This window comes from Triticum aestivum, chromosome 6B (assembly GCF_018294505.1).
Source record: "Triticum aestivum cultivar Chinese Spring chromosome 6B, IWGSC CS RefSeq v2.1, whole genome shotgun sequence".
Taxonomy (NCBI): Eukaryota; Viridiplantae; Streptophyta; class Magnoliopsida; order Poales; family Poaceae; genus Triticum; species Triticum aestivum.
Window position 1 is genome coordinate 493,900,506 of NC_057810.1, and position 27,928 is coordinate 493,928,433.

A 27,928-nucleotide genomic window follows, 5' to 3' on the forward strand; every position below is an offset into this window, starting at 1 on the left:
TTGCCATGCTTAGCTTCATAAACATGTATTATGACTGTTGGTTGCCTTTCCATGCCATGTGTTGCTTTATGGTGAGTGGTTCAAGCTCACCAACATGCCTACTTATTGTTGTTCCTGCCATGTATGAATCTGTCATATCATTTGCCATGTTTACATGGGTGCCATCATATTTTCTGTGCCCTTTTGGCTCATGGTCAGTAAGGGACTTCTGTTCTATGCAATTAGTAGGTGCATTCCATGCCTTTGTTTTCCATGATAAGTTCCTATAACATGTTGTTTGATAGATCTAAACATTGCAACCTGATGTTATTTCCTGATAAGTCTGAAACTGTTATTATTTGCAATCTTGCCATGTCCTTTTGAGCATATTATATTGTTTTCTGGAGATAACTCAGTGTTCATGTTTTGTCATGCTTTACCTGTATATCATGTACATGCCTTTTGTTTTCATATTGTGGTACTGTAACTTATTGTTTTGATGCTTGCAATATGCCTAGTTGCTGTTTTGGACAGCATGTCCTTTAAACTTGTACAGTGTATGTGTTGAACCGTTGCTCCGTTTTGAGTGTGCCCTATATGAACCTTGCTTGATTTTGCATGTAGTTTAATATTATCATATTACATCCATGTTTGAGAGTGTTTGCTTGATGTTTGCATGCATTTTGCATCAATGCCATGTTTAACTTGTTTTGCTCATATCTTCTAGGCCGTAGCTCCGAATTAAATGAACTTTATATGTAAATTGACTAGAATCTCGTGTAGATCACCTTGGTGCATCTTAACTTGCTGTTTAACAACTTGAGCATAAGGTTTATTCAGATCTGGACCAATTTCGAAATTTGCATATGAGGACTTACGGAATTGTTATATGTTGTTCCCGGCCTCATTTAAACTTGCTTTGATGTGTTGTTCTTGTTTGCATCATCTCTTGCCATGAGTAGCTTCATGTAGCTTTGTCATGCATCATACTTGGTTGAGCATCATGTCATGTCCATGAGTGGTGTGTTTACTATGTTGTGTGTTTCTTCTCGATAGTTCCTGTTTCGTTGCGATCGTGAGGATTCGTTCGTCTACGCTTGGTTCGTCTTCGTGGCTCCATCTTCTTCATGGAATCGTTCTTTTTCCTAGCGGGATTTCAGGCAAGATGACCGCTACCCTGGATCTCACTACTATCATTGCTATGCTAGTTGGTTCGTTCTATTGCTATGCTGTGCTACCTATCACTTGTTCCTCAAGCCTCCCAAATTGCCATGTCAGCCTCTAACCTTTTCACCCTTCCCAGCAAACCATTGCTTGGCTATGTTACCGCTTTTTCTTAGCCCCTCTTATAGCATTGCTAGTTGCAGGTGAAGTTGAAGATTGCTCCATGGTGGATAGGATTATGTTGGGATATCACAATATCTCTTATATTATTAATGCATCTATATACTTGGTAAAGGGTGGAAGACTCGGCCTTATGCCTGGTGCTTTGTTCCACTCTTGCCGCCCTAGTTTCCGTCATACCGGTGTTATGTTCCCGGATTTTGCATTCCTTACGTAGTTGGGTGATTTATGGGACCCCCTTGACAGTTCGCTTTGAATAAAACTCTCCAGCAAGGCCCAACCTTGGTTTTACCATTTGCCTCACCTAGCCCTTTTTCCCTTGGGTTTCCGGAGCCCGAGGGTCATCTTTATTTACCCCCTCCCCCAGGCCAGCACTCGTCGTGAGTGTTGGTCCAACCTGTCAGCCGCCGGTGGCCACCAGGGGCAACTCTGGGATGGCCTACCGGAAGTTTGGACAATCCGGTGTGCCCTGAGAACGAGATATGTGCAGATCCTATCAGGATTTGTCGGCACATTCGGGCGGCTTTGCTGGTCTTGTTTTACCATTGTCGAAACGTCTTGTAAACCGGGATTCCGAGACTGATTGGGTCTTCCTGGGAGAAGGTATATCCTTCATTGATCGCTAGAGCTTATCATGGGCTAAGTTGGGACACCCCTGCAGGGTATAAACTTTCGAAAGCCGTGCCCGCGGTTATGGGCAGATGGGAATTTGTTAATGTCAGGTTGTAGATAACTTGACACCAGATACGAATTAAAACGCATAAACCGTGTGTGTAGCCGTGATGGTCTCTTCTCGGCGGAGTCCGGGAAGTGAACACGGTTTTGGGTTATGATTGACGTAAGTAGGAGTTCAGGATCACCTCTTGATCATTGCTAGTTTCACGACCGTTCCATTTGCTCTCTTCTCGCTCTTATTTGCGTATGTTAGCCACCATATATGCTTAGTCACTGCTGCAACCTCGCCACTTTACCCCTTCCTTACCCATTAAGCTTTGCTAGTCTTGATACCCATGGTAATGGGATTGCTGAGTCCTCATGGCTCACAGATTACTACAACAATAGTTGCAGGTACATGTTTTGCGATGATCATGATGCGAGAGTGATGTTTGCTTGTTTTGGAGTTCTGCTTCTGCTTCTTCTTCGATCAGGGGGTAGGTTCCAGGTCGGCAGCCTGGGCTAGCAGGGTGGATTTCATTTGAGTTTCTGTTTGTGATTCATCCATAGTCGGATGTTGCTCTTATGTAAGATGATGTTGTATTTGTGTGGCATTGTATGCCTTTTGTATGTATACCCATCTATTATGTAATGTTGATGTAATGATATCCACCTTGCAAAAGCGTATCAATATGCGGTTCTATCCTTGGTGGGACCTTCGAGTCTCTTTAGGATAATATCGCATATTGGGCATGACAAACTACTTCCTGTGCTTCAGCAGGCGGCAGGGGTGATCACTATCACCCGAAGCCTCCTTCCTCTTGCGAAGGGCGTCGAAGTCTATGCGGAACCGGCCCAAGCTCTCGACGTGAGGGCCGGCGCATGGCATGGACGGCGAAGCACCAAGGCGACTTGCATCAAGGGCGCCAGACTGGGAGGAACGATCAGGTACCACCCCTTGGCGGCCTGCCGAGGCCTCGGGAGTTTCAGTCTCGGGAGTCACAGGTTGCGTTCCCACATCAGCTACCACCTCGAGGCAGGTTTCGCAAGCTCCAAAGGATGACGCCTCAAGAGCCCTGCGTGACATTGACGTCTCGACACCAGACCGCCCAGTTCCTGGCGATGCTTGCCTCCCTGCACCACCTCCTGAGGCAGGATCAACGTGGGCGACGAGGGGAGGAGCCGCAGCAACTGAATTATCGCGGGGCCCCACAAGGTCAGCTGGGCACAACCCCCATTTGTCGAAGCGGGGCATCTCCCTTGCAAACTCAGCCCTGCTTGAGCAAAGATACAAGAGGGCGCCCCCATGCCGGATGCTTCCCGGGGAGGGGTCGCCAGTCAAGACTCTCAGCACCTTCCTCAACATTTCAGGTGCGAGATCCCCCTCCTAAAGCCTCTCTCAAGGTCCACATCAGACGGGAGTGGCGCTGGAGAGGAGCGATGCGAGACTGGAGGAACTTCTGCACCACCTGGGGCGCCGTCACGCCAAGCGTCCTCAACCTCTCAAAGCAGCACCAGACAAAAGCGAGCTAGGGGCTCGTGAGCTTCTCGTGACCCCAGCCGGGATTGGGGATAACAGGCAATGTCAGGTGCGCGAGTAGGGGGCTGGGCACCCCGACATCCACGTACAGCCACCGTTCTCGGAACCCGCTCATGGAAGGTGGGAGGCCAAAGTCAATCCCCGAGGCGGCCATCTCTGGCATGGCCTGGAAACTCACGCACCCCGGGCATTGAGATGGGTCAGTCGGGCGCAGGGAGAAGAAGTGGCGCAGAAGAGCAACTGAAGGGGGGATTCCCACCATGGCCTCACAGATGAAGGCGAAGATAGCAAGAAGAGTAATGGATTGGGGACCAATATGCATCATATGGATCTGGTAGTGAGAAAGCACCGCATTGAAGAAGGCAGAGAAAGGAGGAACCAGGCCCGCACACAAGGCGTCGGCGAAGAATCAAACCTCCGTGATGATCCTGTCAAATGAGGCGTGGGACGCGGGCCAAGCCGTCGTCCTTCCGCACTCATTGAAGCTGGAAGCAAGGGTGGAGTGGACCTTGTCCAAGGCTTCTAGATTAAGCATCAGAGACTGGTCGACAACGGGCGCAACTGCCGGGAGTGAGCTGGCCGAAGGCGCAGGCTTCTTCCCCTTCTCCTTTTCTGTTGGCGCCATGGCAATGGAAGGAGGGTAGAGCACAAGATGGATTGGAGGCAAAAGCAGAGGCTCAAGGAAGGAAGGGGAACAGGAAGCTCATGGGCAGCAAGGAGGGAATAACTGTGTACAGTCTCATGGCCGCCTAGCCAGGCGCATAATGGGGGGGCGTGGGGAAGCGAAGACGCCCACGGCCAATCAACTGCCACGCGGCGACCAAGGCCGCAGGCTGCTGGGACCCGCGGCGCTCCGCACTTGCCCTTTCGCTTTGCTGCTAAGCAAAGTCCAAGTGCGCCTTGGGGTCGGGGGCTACTATCGGTGTTCTGGGAACGGGGGTCCCTAGACTTGCGTGCCCGCGGCCTGCGGCGTGGCTCAAGTGGTGGCCCAGTACGGCTCATCTTCATCAACTCAAGATCAAGACCCTCGAGAGGGGCGAAGCCTCGCGGGGTAGACGACGCCAGGCTTCCTCAGGAACGGCCTCACCAGGCAGGCTCGCGAGGAGGCGGAGAGATCAAGGCAGGGGTACCTCGCGAGGTGCTCGTGACGCAAGCCGTGACGATCGAGACCAGGCGGGTGCCGGCCTATGTAGTGTCCTTGTTTCCTCATTGGTGCAAAGGGGGAAAGCGCAGGCGTGGAGTACTGAGGCATCAACCAAAGGTTACCATTTTGGTGCAACGAGACCAAGACCAGCAGAGCGGCAGGATGGAGGTCACCGTGGAGCCCACGGCAGCGTCATCACCTGTGCCTTTGGCAGCCGAAGACCAACTTTAGCCAGGAAAGCTTGTACTAGATGTTCCCCTTCAAAATGGCCGTTGTTGGCGCCCTTCTCACTCAATATTTGGGAAGAGGACCAGGGCCTCTATATATAGGGATATCCACCACAGTAGAAGGCAGCTGGATCGGACCTAGAGCCAACAGAGACGGAGCAATTCCTCTCGAATCACATCACCGCAAGAACACCTCTCACGAGGCTGTTCTTCCTTTGTACTATTCATCAACAGCCCCTGAGGCAATCCACCACACCACACACTGGAGTAGGGTATTACACCACAACGGTGGCCCGAACCAGTATAAACCTTGTGTCCCTTGTGTTGTTCATCGTGTAGCTTAGATTCGCAGTGAGGCATTGGGACGTGGATCAGTAGGGGGAAGATCTTCATGCGCACCCCAGAGTTCGAACCTTAAGGGTTTTGCCGGAACCCTATATCGGACAAATGTGTACATGATTCTCAACGTACAATCAACAAGTTGAGACTAGAAATGCAGGTATTAGATGCAGGAGTCAAAAAAATGAAACAAGACACTGAGGTAACCACGAAGGAATTGGAGAGTTTGCACACTGAAATTGGTGCTATCTGAATCTGGCCAATCCTATTTTTGAAGAGTTTATAGTTCAAATGGTAAGTTTTGTTGTTGCGTGTCCATGATGTATGAGCTTTATTTGTCCAGTGTATGTAATTTGCTGTTTGTGTACGCTTTATTATCACTGGTGCCGAACTATAATGTCGAGTGGGTATATTCAGCTGTAATTTCTTTATTGTATAGTGTAGGATTATTCTATGTTTCTATGCCTTAGTCCTTTTATTGTATAATGTATGTTTTTTAGAGGCGATGGTATAGAGTAGGATATTTCTTGAATATGCTATATCGTTGAAACGGGGGCCAACACGACCAAACATTTCCTGGACGCCATACGAACGAACAAACATGTGTAGTCAAAGTGGGCCTTAATTGGGCTGGTCAAAATAATATTAAGTGGATCTCAAATGATGTGGCCCACCATAACAACGGCTCTTAGCAGGCCGTCGACAGGCCTAAACCTTGATAGGGCCGTATAAATGGAAATGGCCCGCGGGCCTTTAGCAGGCCGAAATAAATGTCAATTTTGTCTCAGCACTTTTAGTTTATGGGCCAGTAAGAGGCCGAAAGTGTTATGGGCTAGAGGAGGCCCAATTTGCAAACTAGGCTTTTAGCAGGCTGAAATAAATGTCAATTTTGTCTCAGCACTTTTAGTTTATGGGCCAGTAAGAGGCCGAAAGTGTTATGGGCCAGAGGAGGCCCAATTTGCAAACTAGGCTTTTAGCAGGCCGAAAGTCGTGTTGGGATGAAATGATGCCCTGCGGAACATGGCCCCCTAATGGACCAAAAGTCAAAGGCCCAACTGTTGTGCGGGCCGTTAACAGGCCGAGGGACAAATGGGCTAAGAGTTGGCCCATTTACTGAATGGGCCGAGGACATGCCTAAAGTCACAGCGGACTAGAATTGGCCCAACTACAGAATGGGCCGAGAAAAGTCCGAAAGACATTCCAGGCCGTTAACAGGTTGGAACTGACGATGGTCTGCTAACAGTCCGAAAGATGCTCATGCCGCAATTGGGCCCAAAAATGTAGCAGGCCGTTAATAGGCTTAAACTGACGATGGGCTGGAAATTGTAGAATCTAGAATGGGCCTTTGATGGGCCGATTCTGTGTAAATTGTATGGGTCGTACATGTAAATGGGCCTGACTCAAGAAGGCTGCTAATGGGTCGGCCCACTTATTTTGACAGGCCCGGCCTTTTCACCGGAATGGGCCTCTGTTGGGCCGTGCCACGTGTCGACGTATCATAGGTGGCTCCTATCCAATGAGTGGATGACATCTGTCCCAACGGTGAGGCAACACGTGTTTCCTCCAGCAAATGAGAATTTTACACGTGGAAAATCCCCATTGGTCCAGGCTGTTAACGGGTTATCTGATCCAAAACTAGACCCGATAGCTTAACGGTGAGCCATTACGGTAGATGCCACGTGTCGGTCACCCTTGACGAAAGCACTTCTATGACGCGTGATTTATCGTCATGGAAGTGGACACTTTTGTGATGATAATTTTGGTAATTTCATGGAACACTTCTACGACAACACATGTATGACTACCTTGATTTTGTCATAAAATCGTCATGGATGTACATGCATGACAGAAAGCATGACCTACTGTGACAAACATGTATCATCACGGAAGTGTATTCTTTTTGTAGTGCCCACTTGTGCTTAAACGATGAGTATGACCTATGATCAAATGTTCTCATTTGACTCCTAAGTAAATATACTCATGTATATATGACCTAGTCATCGCCAATTGCTTGATAGATGCTAGAGTGATTGTGCATGCTTTGCCACATATTTCATTTGCTATTTTATTGTGTGAGCATGTTGGTTGCATACTTTTCTCATTCAAGGACATCCATTTGTTTCTTTGATTGTTTGGAGTTTCTTCTTTTTGCCAAATGGATGGACAAGAATGCCTAAGAACTCCCTCTAGCTATGTATGCTTTTCTCTTCTCAAATTATATTCATGCTACATCACAAAGTTTAATCTAAGTCAAATTCAAACCCTCTGTGCGAGGAGCACTCGGAGTCCTATTTTTTCATAGACTTAAAACTTCCAAAACCTCTCTGTGTATTTTGGTCTGAATGACTCCTCCATTTTGGTCACATCGAGTTCACTTGGTTGATCAAGTTTTCAATCTCGGTGCAACCGATTAGAACATTTCGGTCTCACTGAGTTATAGTAACCGCTTGCGATTCTGCGTCTCGGTGCCACCGAGTTGATCCACTCGGTCACACCGACAGTGCCAGGATATATATACTGACGGGCCAGATTTTGGAAATCACTTCCAAACCTATTCGCTCGCGCGTGTCCTGCTCTGCCTCTCGGGTCCCTAGATCGTCACCTTGTCGCCAACGACCTCCCGCCGCTGGTCTCCACCGTTGTTAACGGTTTTCAACGCCGCCGTTGCCGCCGTAGCAAACTCACCGCCGAACTAGGGTATGAGTTCGACCCCTTGTGCATTCCTTTTACTTCTGATTCTGAGCACAAGGTCAATGCCATGTTCTTTACCACATATGAGATCGATCCATCCACAGAGAACTTCCAGTAGACTAGATTTGATTTGAAAATTTAGGGTTAGATTTCCGCCGGACTCATCTCAGACCGACCGAGTTGTAGGAATCGGTCCGACCAATTTGGCTTAGGCCAAAGCACAAGTGATTTTTGGTCTGACCGAAAGTTGCAAATCGTTGTGACTGATACCAGGACTTTGTGAAACCCTAGCAAACTCGGAGTCACTGAACTATGTCTCGTTCTGACTGATTCGACATGTTTAGACTCCAAAGTTGCTTCGGTGTCATCGAGTTTTACAAATCGGTAGCTTCGAAATGCTTCCTGTAGAAAACTAAAACTAAGTTTTTGACTCATTCTTTTTGCAAAAACTCTGCACTTTGTGATGCTCATCTACTCTACCTCATCTATATTTATTCACAAGGTCTGCTGTCAGTTTTCTTTGCCAGAATGTCTGACCAGAGTGATAGCCAGAACAAATCAGAAGAGAAAGTGAACATGAGTGAGGGCACTAGTCCCTCTAGCAGCTCTGATGATGACAGCAGGAGCACTCCAAGCAATTTGCCCAAGGCAGCTACAAGGACAAGGAAGAAGAGAACCTCGCACTCAGAGCATGAGGACTATGTGGCTGCTGAGCAAGAAGTAAGCTCCAAGAAGAAAGTGTTGAAAAAGGAATATGGAACTACTGCTACAACAAAACCTGGTATGCACAAGAAGGCACCTGCCAAGAGAGTTCCCATGTCAAAGGCCAGAACCTCCACTCAGGAAACTATGGTCTTCACACTTGAGCCAAGAGCAGGTGAAGAAGGAAAGAAGAGGGTCAGAAAAACTACAGCTAGAGTGATTGGAAATCCATCAATGAGGAAGGATTCTGCGAGTGAGGAGGAGGAAGAAGAAGAGGTTGTTGCTCAAGCACCTCCTGCTAAGGCACAGAAGCTGATGGGGGATGTTGTCTGGGGCAGCTCCTTCAAAGCCCAAGACAGCCCCCAAATCTCCAACTCAAGCTTCAAAGAGAAGGACCAGGAACATACCTGCAACAGAGAAGAACAAGGCCCCAATGCCTGAAGCTGTAGAAGATGTTGAAGCCCAAGTGCTTAGGAAGCTCAAACCCAAGATTCCAGACCACAATGACAGTCACCCAGTTGCTGAAAATATGAAGGAAAGAAAGGATGCTGGTATCAGGAAATGGAGACAAGCAAATCCATATGATGTGAGTAGGAGGACTATAGGTTCCACACCAAAGAGCAACAAGATTTTTATGAGACAGTGTTGCTGGACAAGAAACCCATAGTTAGTGATATGAGATGGGTGGACTGGAAATACATTGATGTAAATGTTGATCATTTCCCAGGAGTGCATGAAAGTTTCAAAGAAAATGGTGTTGATGACTTTGTTGGTCAGAAGCTCACCAAGTGGAATGATGAGCTAATAATGCAATTCTACTCAACAGCTCACTTCTATCCAGATGGAAGGATTGTGTTGAGGACAGAAGGTCAGAGGCACCAATCAACAGTTGATGAATGGGCTAGACTCATAAATGCACCTGAAGAAGAAGAAAATTACATAGATGTGTATGCTGAGAAGAAGAAAGATCATAACACCATGGCCAATATGTATAAGGAGATTCCAGATAAGGCCTTGGAGTCACATAAGTTTGGATCAGTCTACTACTTGTTGTCTGGTTTGGCCACTATAAACACCATCTTGAGGCACACCTTGTTGCCCAAATCTGGAGATAACAGGATGATCAGAGGCCATTCCATCAACTTGCTACAGTTGTTTGATGTTGTGCCACAGAAGTTCAAGGTCATGAGCTTGATTGTTGAGACAATCAAAAGGACAACAGCTGACCAGAAGAGATCTTGTGGATATGCTCCACACATCCAAGAGCTAGTGAATTCCAAGATGAAGCAAGGAGTGTATCTTTTGGACAAAGGACATCTTCCTTTGTTGCCTGACTTTGAGGACAACACAATTGTCATGGATGCTGAAGATCCATCTTCAGTTGCAGCTCATGAGAAGAAGGGGAAAGCCAGAGCAGAAAAAGCAGCAAAGATGCCAAGTGCAGCAGAAGCTTCAAAAGTCTTTCTCAAGTCAAAGCAAGACCAGCTTGGATTTCTGATTCAAGCAACCATGAGGATTGAGAAAGGACTAGCTACCCTGAATCAAAACCAGGAGAGCTTGGAGAGGATCATTGAGACAAAATTCTATGATCTGGACTTAAAGGTGACTGAGATACAGACAGCTGTTGAATAACTCCAGGAAGAAGCACGGGAGAGGAAGGGCAAAGCTACTACACAGGTGTTCCATAGAGTGCCTAGGGCATAGAGGTCTGCAATAGTGCTAGTGACAGATACTAGAGCTACAACTTCAGCACCTGCAACCACAGCTCCCACAGCTCATGTTGCCCCTCCAGTGGCAACCCCTCCAGCTCCAACATCATCTACAGATGCATTTGTCCTTGGAGTCATCTCAACACCTCCTTCCGAAGACCAAGCCTAGAGAGACGCATAGCACTATGCATTTTCAAGCTTTTTGGTAACTTGTTGCCAAAGGGGGAGAAAGTGTATAGATCATAGGCTTCAGAGAGAGAGAGAGATTTGTCTCTTTTTGCTACTTATTCGCTTTGTTTGCTTTGTTTGCTTGTGAGATACTTTATGTTTATGTGTGTGAAATACTTTGTATGGTCATGTGCTTGATCATATCACACTTTATGCTTATGCTTGAATGATGACATTATCTATCTCTTGTATGATCATTCACTTTGCCTTGGTGATGAGTGCTCGTTCTTATTTATTATCATTTTGAGCGCTCCACCAAGATGTATGTGACATGGAAGAGTAACCCATGATCCTAACAGACTGTGCATTTGCAGTCCAAAGCCAATTTTAAACAATGCGCAAATGTAGGGGAGGTCTTGCTTATCACATACTTCTCAAAGCGACAATGTACTTTCTTATTATCATTTGTCGAAGCTTTGATCTATATGATGTCATCAATTACCAAAAAGGGGGAGATTGAAAGTCCAACTAATCCCTGGGTGGTTTTGGTAATTCTTAACAACATATAGCTCATTGAAATAATGCTATTTCAAGATGATCATTTCAGAAAGTTCAATGATTGGCATGGCATGGACTAGAGATGTGGACCCCTCAAAATGCAAAGGACATATATTGGCAACAAGCTCAAGACTCTACATTTATATTTTTAGTGATCCAAGATCACATTGAGTCCATAGGAAAGCCAATACCACTAAAAGGGGATGAGGTGTTGCTTAATGGCTTACTTGCTCAAAATGCTTAGTGATATGCTCCAAAACCCTCAACCACTTTCTCATTTCCACATATGTCCTAAGCATAAAGTCAAATTCGGCCCCACCGATTTGAGCTATCCGACGTCACCGAGTTTCATTTGACATAGCCACTACCACAAACCCTAGTTATTTCGGTCTCACCGAGATGGGATTGCAAACTCTCTATTTCCTTTTTGAAACATTTAGGTCTCACCGAAATGAGCAGATCGGTCCCACCGAGTCTACATTGCAAACTTCCTGTTTCCTTTTTGTAACACTTCAGTCCCACCAAAGTGAGCGAATTGGTCCCACTGAGTTGCCTGACCAACCCTCTGTATACCTATTGCTAAAATCGGTCCAACCGAGTTTATGCGATCGGTCACACCGAGATTACGTTATGCCCTAACCCTAGCATATTGGTCTCATTGAGATGACTATATTGGTCCAACCAAAAATCCTAACATCACATTTTTACCTGGATCGGTCTGACCGAGTTTGCTGATTCGGTCCCACCGAGTTTGGGAATCTGTGTGTAACGGTTAGATTTTGTGTGGAGGCTATATATATACCCCTCCACCCACTCTTCATTTGTGGAGAGAGCCATCAGAACAAACCTACACTTCCACTACTCATTTTCTAAGAGAGAACCACCTAATTATGTGTTGAGGCCAAGATATTCCAATCCTACCATATGAATCTTGATCTCTAGCCTTCCCCAAGTTGCTTTCCACTCAAATCATCTTTCCACCATGGCCAAATCTGTGAGAAAGAGTTGAGTGTTGGGGAGACTATCATTTGAAGCACAAGAGCAAGGAGTTCATCAACAACACACCATCTATTACCTTTTGGAGAATGGTGTCTCCTAGATTGGTTAGGTGTCACTTGGGAGCCTCCATCAAGATTGTGGAGTTGAACCAAGGAGTTTGTAAGGGCAAGGAGATCGCCTACTTCATGAAGATCTACCCTAGTGAGGCAAGTCCTTCGTGGGCGATGGCCATGATGGGATAGACAAGGTTGCTTCTTTGTGGACCCTTCGTGGGTGGAGCCCTCTGTGGACTCGCACAACCCTTACCCTTCGTGGGTTGAAGTCTCCATCAATCAGGATGTACGATAGCACCACCTATCGGAACCACGCCAAAAATCTTCGTGTCAACATTGAGTTTGCTCCCTCCAAACTCCCCCCCCCCATTTACTTTCTTGCAAGTTGCATGCTTTACTTTCCGCTGCCCATATACTCTTTGCATTCTTGCTTGAATTGTATTGAGATTGCTAGACTTGTGCTAAGTTGCTAAAATCTGCCAAGAACTAAAATTGGGAAAAGGTTAAGTTTTTATTTTGTCAAGTAGTCTAATCACCCCCCCCCCTAGACATACTTTCTATCCTACATCTTATGAACCATAGTTGAAGAATTAGCATGATCCTTTATTCTAATAGGAAAAGGTGGTTTCTCAATGTAAGTAGTAGGAACAATAGAATCAACATTATAAGTGATAGTTTTCTCTTCAACTTTAATAGGTTCTACTACTTTCACTTCAATGGGAGGATGATATTTAAACCACTTATCCTTAGGGAGATCAACATGAGTAGCAAATGATTCATAGAAAGAAGCTACTATCTCATAGTCAAGTCCATATTTAGTGCAAAATTCATGAAAAGCATCGGTATCCATAAAAGATTTAACACAATCAAACTTAGGGGTTATACCTGACTCCTTACCTTCGTCGAGTTCCCAATCTTCAGAGTTGTGTTTAATTCTTTCCAATAAATCCCATCTGAATTCAATAGTCTTCATCATAAAAGAGCTAGTACAAGAAGTATCGAGCATGGAGCGATTATTGAGAGAAAGTCGAGCATAAATTTTTTGAATAATAATTTCCCTTGAGAGCTCATGATTGGGGCATGAATATAACATTGATTTAAGCCTCCCCAAAGCTTGAGCGATACTTTATACTTTGCGAGGCCAATATATATATATATATATATATATATATATATATATATATATATATATAATTATGATCATGATGAACCAGATGCATAGGATAAAACTTCTGATGAAATTCCAATTTTAATCGGTTGTAGTTCCACGATCCAATATCATCACATAGCCTGAACCATGTCAATGACTTTCCCTTCAAAGATAAAGGGAAGACCTTCTTATTGATAACATCCTCGGGCATACCTGCAAGCTTAAATAATACACAAACTTCATCCACATAAATTAAGTGCATATCAGGATGTAATGTTCCATCTCCTGTAAAAGGATTAGCTGGCTGTTTCTCTATCATACCCGAAGGAATTTCAAAGTGAACATTTTCAGTAGGTTCAATAGGTTGAGGAGCAACTCTTTGCTCTTCTGTTCAGGGTGAAGATACCCCGAACAAGCCCCTCAAAGGATTATTTTCTATAGTAACAAGTGACAGTAAATTTCAGCACACTATATAAATGTTTCCTTACCAAATTCCACCTACCAAAGGTGTTTCACTCCCTGGCAACAGTACCAGAAAAGGGTCTTGATGACCAACAAGTATAGGGATCTATTGTAGTCCTTTCGATAAGTAAGAGTGTCGAACCCAACAAGGAGCGGAAGGAAATGACAAGCGGTTTTCAGTAAGGTATTCTCTGCAAGCACTGAAATTATTGGTAACAGATAGTTTTGTGATAAGATAGTTCATAACGGGTAACAAGTAACAAAAGTAACAAGGTGCAGCAAGGTGTCCCAATCCTTTTGTAGCAAAGGACAAGCCTGGAAAACTCTTATATAAAGCAAAGCGCTCCCGAGGACACATGGGAATTATCGTCAAGGTAGTTTTCATCATGCTCATATGATTCGCGTTCGTTACTTTGATAATTTGATATGTGGGTGGACCGGTGCTTGGGTACTGCCCTTCCTTGGACAAGCATCCCACTTATGATTAAACTCTCTCGCAAGTATCCGCAACTATGAAAGAAGAATTAAGGTAAACCTAACCATTGCATGAAACATATGGATCCAAATCAGCCCCTTACGAAGCAACGCATAAACTAGGTGTCGGTGTCAAAACCGGCGGATCTCGGGTAGGGGGTCTCGAACTGTGCGTCTAGGCGGATGGTAGCAGGAGACAAGGGACACGATGTTTTACCCAGGTTCGGGCCCTCTTGATGGAGGTAAAACCCTACGTCCTGCTTGATTGATATTGATATTGTGGATGTTTACAAGAGTGGATCTACCATGAGATCAAGGAGGCTAAACCCTAGAAGCTAGCCTATGGTATGATTGTAATGGTTGTTGTTGTTGTGTCCTACGGACTAGAGCCATCCGGTTTATATATACACCGGAAAGGGCTAGGGTTACATAGAGTCGGTTACAATGGTAGGAGATCTACGTATCCGTATTGCCAAGCTTGCATTCCACGCCAAGGAAAGTCCCATCCGGACACGGGACGAAGTCTTCAATCTTGTATATTCATAGTCTTGGAGTCCGGTCGATGATGATAGTCCGGCCGATGATAGTTCGGCTGATGATGGTAGTCCGGCTATCCGGACACCCCCTAATCCAGGACTCCCTCAGTAGCCCCTGAACCAGGCTTCAATGACGATAAGTCCGGCGCGTATATTGCTTGGCATTGCAAGGCGGGTTCCTCCTTCGAATGATAGAAGATTGTGAACACCAGGATAGTGTCCGGCTCTGCAAAATAAATTCCACATTCCACCGTAGAGAGAATAATATATACACAAGTTCAATCTGCTGACTTTTTTGCGGCATGACGTCACGCCACTACCAAGCCATTACTTGAATCGTTTTTTACTCTACCACCTCAGCGCATTTAGCGAAGCGGTTTCCTTGGCACGTCTTGTCGAAGCAGAGATCGTGTTCCCCCTTAATCCGGGATTCTCATCAATACGGACATGGGTAACCCAACCGCGCCATTGATGGTGACGCTTGGGGGATAAGCGAGTTTTGCCAGGCCGGTGGGGGACGCGTAGACTTCGCCCGCCCATATAAGGGATAAGGATTCACCTTTTCACCTACGCCTTCTTCCTCCTTTGCTTATCCATCTCCGCGCACTCGAGCTCCAGCGCCCAAGCCCGCACATCTCGTCTCAACCTTCCCCAGTCATGTCTGGAGCGGGAGGCAAGTGGATGACCTCCTCCGTTGCGGAGGAGCACATCGAAAGACTGCGCAGCGCCGGCTACCTGTCCGGCGACATCACGCACCGGCTGCCCGACGAGGGGCAGCTCATCCCCACCCCCAGGCCCCATGAGAGGGTCGTTTTTCTTCCCCACTTCCTCCTCGGACTGGGCTTTCCACTTCACCCCTTTGTCCGGGGGCTCATGTTCTACTACGGCCTGGATTTCCATGATCTGGCGCCGAACTTCATCCTCAACATCTCGGCGTTTATCGTTGTGTGCAAGGCCTTCCTCTGCATCCAGCCCCACTTCGGCTTGTGGCTCAAGACCTTCAATGTCAAGCCGAAGGTAGTGAAGGGCACTCAAGCGGAGTGCGGAGGCACCATGTTGGGCAAGATGCCCAACGTCCTTTGGTTCGAAGGGGCCTTCGTGGAATCCGTCAAGGGGTGGCAATCGGGGTGGTTCTATATCACCGAGCCGCGCGACCCTACGTGGGCGGCGGCCCCCCGAGTTCAGATCTGGTATCCCCACGCAGCTCACCTCCTGGAAAGAGAAGGGCTTGCTGTGGGGTAGTTCGGAGGAGCTGACGGGACTCCAAGCCTGTATCCAGAAGCTGGTGAAGAAGCTCAGGCTGGTTAACGTGGTCCAAGTCAGGCTCGTCCACCGGATTCTCCCGTGCCAAGAGCGGGCATTCAATCTGTGGGAGTTCGATCCAGAACAGCACCAGGCGCTGAGCGGGCTCTTCGACACGATGTACGAAGGCGCCTGGAGGGTGCTGTTTAAGGGCGCCGAAGCCCCCGCATCTGCGACTGAAGATCGCGGATTTCGCTCGCAGTGCCAAGCCGACGAGGTAAGTGATTCTACCCCTTTACGGGACACTTGCTTTTCATAGTTTAACTCTATGCGGGTTTTAATTTCCCCTTTTCCTTTGACAGGACTGGATGAGGAAGGCGGAGCAGATTATCTGCCCGGCTCCTATGCCAGAAAACCCAGTAGACGCCCGTCTAGCGAGGCTGCTGGTTCTGGCACCGCACGTGGTGCCGGAGAAGAAGGCCAAGAAGGAGGCCACGGGTGCTCGAAAGAGTTCCCGTTTTCAGGTGTCCGACGACTCCGGGGCGGACTCCTCCCCCGAAAACGAGGAGGAGAAAGAGGACTCTCTCCCAGAGGAGGGAGAGAGGAAGAGGAAGGCTTCCCCAACAGGGGAGGCCGAAGGGTCCAAGAGGGGAAGGACTATTCCCCCGGACAGCTCCGCCAACATCAACGTTGGCTAGGAAGAATGGCCTTCAAGGGCCAGGCCTCCGGCGAGATCGTAAGTATCCGGATTCCTGAATGATTTATAATTTCTTTTTCTGCGTCACATAGTGTCATTCTGATGCCGCATGTTGCCTGTAGTCCGGCCAATGATGATCTCCCCGCTTCATCGAGCGGGTCGTTGGCTCCGTCGGATGTAGACTCCATCCCGATCGCCTCCACCCCTCGCGACACCGAGGACGCCGAGGTGGGATCCCAAGAAGGGACCCATCAGGGGGAGGCTCCGGAGGCGCCACAAGGCAGCCTCCCGGACTTTGCGCCGGACTCCACATCAGAACCCGCAGTGGTTCCGGAGTCCGGCCGGCGGCCCCTTCGCACGAATGGCAAGACCGTGACGCCGGCGGCTTGCATCCAACCGGAGGCGCCGGACAATTTGTTGGAGGCGCTCCAGAGCGCTTCCATCGAGGAAGAACACTGCACTATTATGAGTGCGGTGATTCAGAAGGTACAGCTCGCCAAGAGCGGGCTGACCGAAGCCTGCAGTAGCCTTCTATCAGGCTTTGAGGTAAGAAGTTAAAAATATGCAATGTAATACCGCATAGACAGTAGCCCCTGATGCTCGGTTTGGTGTTCGGAAAGAAAATCCGGACTGAGGATCTGGAAAAAAAAAGAAGATATACGCAGGGTTGCTAAAAAATTATGTCAATATGGGTTGCAGGCTGCGCTGCTGACCTCTGCCGCACTGACTGCGGAGGTCGGTGCTTTGAAGCAGGAGCTCGAGCGGTCCGAGCAAGAGCTCGGCCGCGCCAAGAAGCAGCTCCAGGACAAAGAAGGTGAGTAACACCACTTTGAACTTGTACCTTACAGAAAAGGATTTAGGTTGCAACAAAAAATAACCAGGATAACATGGGTACTGCAGGGGCCACGAACGAGGTGGCGACCCTGAAGGAGGCCGTGTCCGCGGCCGAACACAATGCGGCCGCGGAACGGGCAGAGCGAGAAAAGCAGGAGGCGTGGGTGGCGGTGGTTCGGCAAGAGCTCCAGGCTCTCATGGAAAAGCATGAGAGTTTGGAGCGTGACTCAAAGACTCGAGAGTCCGAGCTTGCCTCGGCTCTCGAAAGTGCCAAAACTGCCAAGGCCGATGCCCATAAGTCCCTTCAGGAGATTGAGTTGGTGAGGAAGATAGCAGCGGGTAAGGCATTTTTCATGCAAAGCAAGCATGTGAATGTAAATTACGTGTTACTTACCCGAATTCGGAGCTCTCCAGGGGCGTTTGCAGATCTGCCTTGTAGTGTGTCTGATGCCGTCGCATTCTACCGAGCCGAGGAGGGGAGCTCAACGGAGAAGGTCTTCTGGTCTCAGTATGCTGAGGCCGGCCATCCGGTGCCCCCTAGCGACCAGCTGAAGCAGCTGGTCGAGCTCCACAAGGTGGCCGAGCAGGCCATGAAGGGCCTCATAGTCCGGCTGTGGCCTGGAGAGGCCATGCCTGGGAGCTACTTCGGCCTCGTGTGACGGTTGGTGGATGCGTGCCCCTAGGTGGAGGTTATCAAGCGCTCCGCCTGTATTGAAGGTGCTCGTCGGGCCCTTGCCCGCGCAAAGGTGCATTGGGGCAAGCTGGATGCGGAGCAGCTAATCACTGACGCGCCACCAGCGAGCAAGGAATATCGTACGCCCGAGATGTACTATAAGACTGTCGTGAAGGGTGCCCGCAAGGTTGCGGACGAGTGCCCCAGGATGTAATTATTGAGTAAATTCGCAATGTTTTATCCTGTGCGCTGAAAACTTTGTTCATATGCGCTAAGCAACGCTTGTTAATTTAAAATATTACCTTCTATGCGGCCGTTTATTAAATCTGAGAGATGGCAAGTCGTCGGCTTCAGCCCCCATGCCACGAGTGCTGGGGTGTTCGGGATAAACTTGAGCACTCTTGTTCCCATTTTTGGGTCCATCTAGGGAGGCGCTCAACAGAACGAACAAGGCAACCGGACTTATAGTGCTTGAACACTCTCACTTAGCCATAGAATTCTATAATTTTAAATTTTGGCGAAGCCCCTAGTATTCGGAAGACCGAATTCGGGGCGCTATCCACGCCTTCGTCGGACATTATCCAGTACTTCGCTCGAAGCGGCGTAGGTCTTTAAGGACCCGAAAAGACCTCTCGATCAGCGACCAGTCTCTCGCCTTATCATGACAGTCAGTTTTAGCTTTCTCCACTGAGGCGTTAACCCGGCTCAACCGGGGCGCAATCGCAGTGGTTCTCCCAGTGCTACCTTAGCCGATAGAACGGAACGTAAGGTGCCAAACATGGGAGCCGGGCAAACCCAACTATTGACCCAAGACATGATTCGGAGCCGATTCATATAATGCTATAAGTTCGGGGTGCCGCACTTGTGAAAGTGTTCGGACTTTATCACACCATAATGCGGGGAACATAAGCCCCTAGTGTATTTGGCCGTACCAAAATGTACGGGTGCAACATGTCGTAAATGAACATATATATATATATATAAGGTAATGCAATTATGGGCAAAAGGTGCTGCATTTTATTCGAGAAGATCTGCTATGAGTGCAGAATGATACAAATAGTGCGGAAAGCAAGGGATTGGACGAATTAAAGGCGTCTCCCTCCAGGGGTAGGCCGCGGAATGGTGTATTTAACAAATTTAATGCTCGTAATGGAGACCGCCTGAGTGTTCGTCGCAGCCTTTGTCCCTCCCTGGCTGTTGCATCATGAGTTCGGCAGGTTCGCCGCCGGATAGAGTTCTGTATAAAAAAGAGAGAAATAAAAGATAAAAAGAGCGACACACTTGGGAGCCCCTGGTGTGGTCGAACCGCACTCTGCGTATTTTGTGGTTGTGCCTCTCCCCCTATGCCCATGGTATCTCCAGGGCGTAATTATGTACACGGAGAGTTTGTCTTACAATTATGCGAGGGCTGGGGTTGAGGCCGCATTGCTATGCGTGCTCGGAACGTGCCAGGTGGTCTTGGTTGATGTTGCTCCAGGCGCGATTGGCCGTGTCCGGTTGTTTAACGGCCGGACTCGAAAATTGCCTTAAAAGGCTGCTCTGTACTTCTGCCGCGAGAGCCGCTATATGTTCCTCCGTTTGGAGGGAGCGTTCCGTGTTTCCATTGACCGTGATAACTCCACGAGGGTCTGGCATCTTGAGCTTAAGGTATGCATAATGCGGCACCGCGTTGAATTTTGCGAACGCGGTTCGTCCGAGCAGAGCGTGATAGCCGCTGCGGAACGGGACTATGTCGAAGATTAACTCCTCGCTTCGGAAATTATCCGGGGATCCGAAGACCACTTCCAGTGTAACTGAGCCTATACAACTGGCCTCGACACATGGTATGACGCCTTTGAAGGTTGTCTTTGTAGATTTAATCCTTGAAGGGTCTATGCCCATCTTGCGCACTCTATCCTGATAAAGCAGGTTCAGGCTACTGCCGCCGTCCATCAAGACTCTTGTGAGGTGATATCCATCGACAATTGGGTCTAAAACCAATGCGGCGAATCCGCCATGGCGGATACTGGTCGGATGGTCTCTTCGATCGAAAGTGATCGAGCAAGAGGACCATGGGTTGAATTTTGGGGCGACTGGCTCCATCGCATATACGTCCCTTAGTGCATGCTTCCGCTCCCTCTTGGGTATAGGCGTTCCGTATATCATGTTTACCGTCCGAACTTGAGGGGGGAATCCCTTTTGTCCTCTGTTGTTCGGCGGCCGGGTCTCTTCCTCGTCATCGCTGTGTAGCCCCTTGTCTTTGTTTTTGGTGATTAATTTGCCAGCCTGCCTGAATACCCAACAATCTCTGTTGGTGTGGTTAGCTGGCTTTTCAGGGGTTCCATGTATTTGACAGGAGCGGTCGAGTATTCGGTCCAAATTGGACGGGCCCGGAATGGTTCTTTTGAATGGCTTCTTCCGTTGACCGGGCTTGGAGCCTCGGAATCCGGCGTTGACTGCCGTATCCTCATTGCTGTCGCCATTAATGTGGCGTTTGTTTTTGTTTCGAGGCGACCTGCCATTGCGGTCCTTGGTATCCGGACTGCCAGCGTTTTTGCTGAGGTTGTTGCTGCGAGCTAGCCAGCTATCCTCTCCCGCACAGAAGTGGGTCATGAGTGATGTGAGGGCTGCCATGGATTTCGGCTTTTCCTGTCCTAGGTGCCGGGCCAGCCACTCGTCGCTGATGTTATGTTTGAAGGCAGCGAGGGCCTCTGCATCCGGACAGTCGACGATTTGATTTTTCTTTGTTAAGAACCGTGTCCAGAATTGCCTGGCCGATTCGTCTGGCTGCTGGATTATGTGGCTTAGGTCATCTGCGTCCGGTGGTCGCACATACGTGCCCTGGAAGTTGTCGAGGAATGCGGCTTACAGGTCTTCCCAGCATCCAATTGACTCTGCGGGCAGGCTGTTAAGCCAATGCCGAGCTGGTCCTTTAAGCTTGAGTGGGAGGTATTTGATGGCATGAAGATCGTCGCTGCGGGCCATACGTATATGGAGGAGATAATCCTCAATCCAAACCGCGGGGTCTGTTGTGCCATCGTAGGATTCGATATTAACGGGTTTAAACCCTTCAGGGATTTGATGATCCATTACTTTGTAAGTGAAGCATAGTGGGTGCGCGGCGCCTCTGTATTGAGCAATATCGCGACGTAGCTCGATAGAGCGTTGTCTGCTGTGTTCGGCCCGGCCGGAGTAGTTGTATCCGGCGCGACGGTATTCGTTGTGGGTCTTGGGGCGCCCATGTGATCCATAGATAGATCTGGATTGTCTTGCCTTGTCCTCCAATATATCCCGCAAGTCCGGCGCGTTCCCCCGTGGCTTCATGCTTTTTGAGTGATGCCGGGGTACGGTTTTGGTGGAGGGCTTGTATGCCTCTCTGTCGCGGCCACGAGGTGGTCGGTCTGCCATATTGTGCGCTGGTGATGCAGGTTTGTACAATTCCTCCTCTAGTCAGGGGAGCAACTTGCGTTTTGGGTAACTTTTGGAGGGGCGTTCAAGTTCATACTCTTCGGCCGCGAGGACCTCGGTCCATCTGTCGGCCAGCAGGTTTTGATCAGCTTGAAGTGTTGCTGCTTTTTCTTTAGGCTGTTTGCCATGGCCATTAGCCTGCGTCTGAAATGCTCTTGTTCGACGGGATCCTCAGGCACGACGAATTCGTCGTCGTCGAGGCTTGCCTCGTCTCCGGAGGGAGGTAAGTAATTATCATCCTCGACCTCTTCGTCTGCCGCCCTCTCGTGAGGGCTTGCTTCTGCCTCCTCTTGTGCTGGATCGTGCTGGAGGGGGTTTTCTTCGGCACTTTCTGGGGTGTTATTATCTCCTGTGCCGGAATCTCTATTCTTGCTGTGGCGGGATTTAGAGTGGCACCGCTGACATCGGCACTTGGGCTGTTTCTTTAAGGAATCGGCCTTCGTTGCTTCTTTGCCGTCCCCATCTTTTGGGGTGTCCACCATGTATATGTCGTATGACGAGGTAGTCTTCCAGTGTCCTGTAGGCACTGGTTCTTGATAGTCTCCGGCATCATCGTCCATACCGTCGATGTCTTCGGAGTCGTAGTCGAGTACGTTGGTTAGATCGTCGACGGTGGCTACGAAGTGGGTGGTGGGTGGGCTCTGAATTTCTTCGTCGTCCGCGTCCCAACCATCCTGGCCGTAGTTCGGCCAGGGTTCTCCGGATAGCGAGAGATGCTTCAGCGAATTTAAGATATCGCCGAAGGGTGAGTGCTGAAAGATGTCCGCAGCGGTGAATTCCATGATCGGCGCCCAATCGGATTTGACTGGCAGGGGCGCAGGAGGTTCGGAGTCCGGCAGAGAGTCCGGCACCTCAGAGTCATGAGCTTTATGCGGGACAAGGTAAGTGTTTGGCTCCGTCGCCGTAGAAGTTGTAGCTCCCGAGGCGGTGTCCAGCCATCCGTCCTCGATCTGTGCGGTCGGCTCCGGACTATGGGTCGGAGCGGATTCGTGTGCGGCCTCCAAGGTGCTGTCCGGCGGCAGAGTTAGGTCGTGCCCATCGTGATAGCGCGGCATGCTTGGCTGTGGCTCAGATCCATCGAAGATCAAGTCCCCGCGGATATCGGCCGTGAAGTTTAGGCTTCCAAACCTGACCTGACGGCCAGGGGCGTAGCTTTCGATCTGCTCCAGATGGCCAAGTGAGTTGGCCCGCAGTGCGAAGCCGCCGAATACGAAGATCTGTCCGGGGAGAAAAGTCTCACCCAGGACTGCGTCGTTGTCGATTGAAGAGGCCATCAAGCCTATCGGTGACGACACAGAGGAACTCTCAATGAAAGCACCAATGTCGGTGTCAAAACTGGCGGATCTCGGGTAGGGGGTCCCGAACTGTGCGTCTAGGCGGATGGTAACAGGAGACAAGGGACACGATGTTTTACCTAGGTTCGGGCCCTCTTGATGGAGGTAAAACCCTACGTCCTGCTTGATTGATATTGATATTGTGGATGTTTACAAGAGTGGATCTACCACGAGATCAAGGAGGCTAAACCCTAGAAGCTAGCCTATGGTATGATTGTAATGGTTGTTGTTGTTGTGTCCTATGGACTAGAGCCATCCTGTTTATATAGATACCGGAGAGGGCTAGGGTTACATAGAGTCGGTTACAATGGTAGGAGATCTACATATCCGTATCGCCAAGCTTGCCTTCCACGCCAAGGAAAGTCCCATCCGAACACGGGACAAAGTCTTCAATCTTGTATATTCATAGTCTTGGAGTCCGGTCGATGATGATAGTCCGGCCGATGATAGTTCGGCTGATGATGGTAGTCCGGCTATCCGGACACCCCCTAATCCAGGACTCCCTCACTAGGGTTTAAGCTTCTGTCACTCTAGCAACCCATCATCTACTTATTACTTCGCAATGCCTTCCCCTAGGCCCAAACAATGGTGAAGTGTCTTGTAGTCAACGTTCACATAACACCACTAGAGGAGAGACAACATACATCTCATCAAAATATCGAACGAATACCAAATTCACATGACTACTTATAACAAGATTTCTCCCATGTCCTCGGGAACAAATGTAACTACTCACAAATCATATTCATGTTCATAATCAGAGGGGTATTAATATGCATTAAGGATCTAAACATATGATCTTCGACCGAATAAATCAACTAGCATCAACTACAATGAGTAATCAACACTACTTGCAACCCACAGGTACCAATCTGAGGTTTTGAGACAAAGATCGGATACAAGAGATGAACTAGGGTTTGACAGGAGATGGTGATGGTGAAGATGTTGATGGAGATTGACCCCCTCTCGATGAGAGGATCGATGGTGATGACGATGGCTACGATTTCCCAATCCCGAAGGGATGTTTCCCGACAGAACAGCTCCGCCAGAGCCCTAGATTGGTTCCGCCAAGGTTCCTCCTCGAGTCGGCGGCGCTTCATCCCGAAATCTTCCTTATGATTTTTCTAGGGAAAAAGACACCATATAGCAGAAGATGGGCATCGGGGGGCTGCCAGGTGGCCCACGAGGCAGGGGCGCTCCCAGGGGGTAGGGGACGCCCTCCACCCTCGTGGACGGTGGGTGGCCCCCCTATGGTGCTTTCTTCGCCCAATATTTTTAATATATTCCAAAACTGACTTTCATGGAGTTTCAAGACTTTTGGAGTCATGTAGAATAGGTCTCTAATATTTGCTCCTTTTCCAGCCCAGAATTCCAGCTGCCGGAATTCTCCCTCTTCATGTAAACCTTGTAAAATAAGAGAGAAAAGGCATAAGTATTGTGACATAATGTGTAGTAATAGCCCATAATGCAATAAATATCGATATAAAAGCATGATGCAAAATGGGCGTATCAGTAGCCCGCCTAGATTTCAATTCAGGGTCAGTTGATTCACAATTAAAAGAAGCAGCACCCACTTAGGCGCGCGGAGTACCTAGTCTGTCTGTTCGCCGGGGAAGCGTCGCATCAGTGTCTATCATAGGAGTGTGGGCGCAGGAGCTGCCTGCTCCCGATCTGGAGGTCGATGGGGCTTGAAGGGATGGCCGGGGTGGTGCCAAGCATGGCGGTGCAGTGAGGTCGAGGGGAGGACGAAGGCAGGGGACTGGGCCGGTGGTCACTGGTGTTTCAAGGAAGATCATCAACACTGACTGGCTGGAGGTAGATGAAGGCAATCTGCCCATTCTTTGTACATCAGACGGTGCAGAAAAAATGGACTGACCTATTTCTTTTCAGTCGACTATTATTTTCATAGGACCACACCTTGTGGTGTGCTAGAGGAGCATCTGCATTTCCCAGCCATCCCTGTGCTCATATTTCAAAATCCTAGAATCTAGTAATTTCGTGTGCCATGCGTGTTGTAGAGCTATCTTATGTCTCTCGTCATTTATTTCTCACCAACCTGCTATCTGCTACTTTTACACTGTGCTACTTGTGCACACACTTTACCCAGACTCACACTATTGTTTTTTTATGCATGTGTATTTCAGACTCTGACGCAGTGTTGATGAATACACAAAAGAAAAGACAAAAGTCGCTCCAGTGTAATTTGAAGATAAGCACTAAGCGTTTCAGTGCTTATAGGGTGTAGTGTCAGCAGATGGAGATAGTAAACATAGCTATGCAGTTGATGATCTCAATTGCCACACACAACCATCTTAGGTGCTTGCTTTAACTTCGTGCTGTCAAATGTGGTTGCATGTTGCATATGGTGTCTAGCTTGTATTGCTTCCAATTTGTTTAAACTGCATCTGCTTACTTTACACATTATACCTTTGATAATGACATCCCTTCCTGTTTTTGATACATACGACATATGTCTATTAACCATGTCCATACATCAAACTAATGCTCTTTTGTATCCCTCGTCAATCACTTATGATGAGATAGTCACCCAAGTGGGTTACTGTGAGACGCGCTACTCGTTTAAAGAGTGCAGTATCATCCTCCCCACATGATTCTCAAGAAACATCAATGCTAAATGAAGATAGTCAATGTAGCTATCTAGGTGATGACCGCAATTCCCTACACCACCATCGCAGGTGCTTGCTCTTACTTGGCAATGTGATATGTGGTTGCATGTTGCATATGGTGTCTACCTTGTAATGCTTCTAATTAGGGTAAATCGCATCTGCTTAGTTAACACATTATACCTGTGAATATAACATGCCTTCCTGTTTTTGGTACATACTACGTCTTTCTATTAACTATGTTCTTACGTCGAACTACTTTTCTTGTGTATCCCTCATCGATCACTTCTCATGAGACACCTTCAAGTTGATAGTGTAATATTGGTTGCATCTTGCATATGATTTCAAACACGTATTGCCTCTAATTTGTTGAAGTGCCACTTATAATGAGACACATCTAACTTGGTAGAGTGATTTTGGTTGGATCTTTCATATGGTGTCCAGATTGCATTGCTTCCAATTTGTTGAAATGCCTTATGCTTAGCGTTTTTCATACATATTCCATCCTCCTACAATGTGGTTGCCTTACATAAAAGTTGTGTTCATTAGTATCATGCATCAACAAATTTGGAAGTGCGAATTTCATTCCTTTTTCTTGTGTGTTTACTTGACAAGGCAAAATCTAAAAAGACGAAGGCATAGAATGATGGTGGTCCTCTAGAGAAACCAAAACAGATGATCTCTACAGATTCTCCTGCTACTCCTACTGCAGTGAAAGTTCCAAATCTCATCTCCCCTACTCCACAACCCTAAATGCTTGCTCTAACATGGCAGTGTGATACCTGGTTGCATGTTGCATATGGTGACTAGCTTGTATTGCTCCTAATTTGTTAAATTGCATCTCTTTAGCTTACACATTATACATGTGAATATGACACGCCTTCCGATTTTTGGTACATACTACATATGCCTGTCACACCATGTTCTTACATCAAACTACTGTTCTTGTGTATCATGCATCTATCACTTATGATGAGACAGTCACGCTTGTGGGTTAGTATGAGACGTGCTACTCTTATAAATAGTGCAGTTTCATCCTCCCCACATGATTTTCAAGAAACAGCAAGCCTAAATGAAGATGTTAAATGTAGCTCTATACTTGAATACCGCATTTCCCCTACACCACGCAGGTGCTTGCTCTAACTTCACAGTGTGATATGTGGTTGCATGTTGCATACGGTGTCTAGCTTGTAATGCTTCTAATTAGGGTAAATTGCATCTGCTTAGTTTACACATTATACCTGTGTATATTACATGCCTTCCTATTTTTGGTACATACTACATCTATCTGTTAACCAAGTTCTTACATGAAACTACCTCTCTTCTGTATCCTACATCAATCACTTACGATGAGACACCTTTATTCATTGCATATTGCATATTATTTCTAGCCTGTTGCCATGTATTGCTTCTAATTTGGTCAAATACATTTATGAGGCCACCCTTTTAATTTGGCTGAGTGATATTGGTTTCATCTTTCATATGGTTTCTAGCTTGCATTGCTTCTAACTAGTTCAAACACCTTGTGCTTAGTTTACACTTTATACATCATACACGTCAATATGTCATGTCGTCATGTTTTTCATACATATTCCATCCTCGTATCATGCGGCTGCTTTACATGAAAGTAGTGTTCATCAGTATCATGCATCAATGAGTTCTAAAGAGCAAATTTTATTCCTTTTTTCTTGTGGGTTTGACTTGAGAAGGCAAAATCAAAAAAGAGGAAGGAAAAGAGTAAGGAAGGCGATGATGGTGGTCCTCTGCAGCAAAATAAACGGGGCATCTATACGGCTTCTCCTCGTACTGCTAGTGCATTACAAGTTCCAAGTCTCCGCTCCCCTACTCCACCATTCAAGGTGCTTGCTCTAACATGGCAGTGTGATATCTAGTTGCATGTTGCATATGGTGTCTAGCTTGTATTACTTCTAATTAGTGTAAACTGCATCTGCTTAGCTTACACACATGCGTGTGAATATGACATGCCTTCCTGTTTTTGGTACATACTAAATATGTCTATCACACAATGTTCTTACATGAAACTACTCTTCTTATGTATCCTGCATATGGCACTTATGATGGGACACCTTTAAGTTGGCTGTGTGATATTGGTTTGCGTCTTGAATATGATTTCTAGCCTGTAGTGCTTCTAGTTTGACGAACGCCACCTATGACGAGACATTTTTAACTTGGCAGAGTGATATTGATTGCACCTTCCATATGGTGTCTAGCTTGCGGTGCTTCTAATTTGTTGAAGTGCCTTCTGCTTAGTTACACATCATAGGTGTGAATATGTCAAGCCGTCCAGTTTTTCATACATATTCCATCCTCGTATCATGACATTGCCT